Consider the following 1,551-nt stretch of genomic DNA (forward strand, 5'->3'; position numbering starts at 1 on the left):
GGAGACTACAGAGAGCAAAGAATCAGAGATTTGGAGTGCAAAATAGCTTAGTAATCATCAATGTAATAGGTTGCAAGCAATAGAGATCAATTTGGGCTCAAAATTTGTTTTCTACACACTTTCTTTCTCTATAGATTGTGTTTTCTCTCTCTACTATAGATTTCAACGTTTTTGTGTGACTAATTACTCATCTTTGTGTTGATTATCATCACTAATCACTCACATAAACTACATATAGTATCTTCTATGTGTTTAGAGATTAATTCACAATTCTATCAATTTTGAGTGATTTTTGTCCTTTCATAAGAGTCTACAAACATTGTTTTAATTCTTCACAATTCTCAAATTTTAGTGATTTTTGCCCTTTCTTGAGAGTCTACAAACATTTTTTCTCAAGTGATCAAGGCCTATGAGAGTGTGGGTTTGCTACAAATTCTTTTCATGGAGTACATGTGCATCATGTCTTTCATGTTGGTAGATTGAAAGAGGTGTTGGGTGCAAAAGATAACTTAGTTTCTAACTAGGATCTCACGAGACTTGAGGATCTATCTGTCTATGTTCCCCATGAACCAATGGTCATTATGGATTATACCCTTAGGAATCAAATTATTTCAGAGTGGTTAATTAGATGGAGAGATCCTTCTGATAAAGGCAACACTCGAGAGAATGTTGCTTCACTTTGATGCCAGTATCCAGACTTTGTCTCCCACTCTTTCTCTCCTTAGGAGGGGAAGAGTGTTATGTCAAATGTTGTGTGGACATAATGTGGCTATAGTGTTAGAGGCCGGTTGGGCAGTTCTTATAGTAGTGTAAATTGTTCAAGTGGCTATAAAGTTGGGATTATGGCTTATTTGTGAGTAGTTCCAATTGTGGAGCTCTACCTTGGGATTGGGACATCCCAAGGGTCCCAACTAGTGGTTAGCCCACTAGTTAACCACTACTTAGCCCACTGGTAGGCAGTGCCAATGAGACAATTGAGACGGTTGGTGGTGCATGGTATGGGATGCGTATGCTTTGTGGGCACGGTTGTGCTGGTGTCTAGCTCAGCGGGCGACTTACCACTTCAAGTGGTTTGGAGCCTAAGGTTGGGTGGCACGAGCACTAGCCGAACCCTTAAATTTTCCCTTTGTTATTTTGTAATCATTTAATGTTATGGAGTGTCACCGAGTATTGGATGAACTTCTAGGATGGTAAGCAGTGAGAGTTGGCCTTGGGCAAGCACACAAGTAAGTGGAATATTACTAAGTATGATTTTGTTCTTGCATGGTTTTTGTAGAAGTCACAGAGAACTTGCATACCACAAGTTCAGTTCCAATAGTGAATTCTACATTAAAGTTGCCAACAGTCATTAGGTTATGGGAATCCATAGTCTGGACATAGGTCTTTGTGGGTGTGAGAGTGGGATGTCCTAGAGAAGTCTAGTTTTTTGAAGACATAAGATTGTGGTTGGCACCAATATCTATTGCTTGACTCAAACTCAAACTCAAGTTTAGTGATTGGTTCTATTTCATCTATCTTTATTATAGCAATTACCATTTTTATAAAGATTTG

This window comes from Cibotium barometz, chromosome 40, assembly GCF_041138505.1.
Source record: "Cibotium barometz isolate CiBa-2024 chromosome 40, ASM4113850v1, whole genome shotgun sequence".
NCBI classification, from domain to species: domain Eukaryota; kingdom Viridiplantae; phylum Streptophyta; class Polypodiopsida; order Cyatheales; family Cibotiaceae; genus Cibotium; species Cibotium barometz.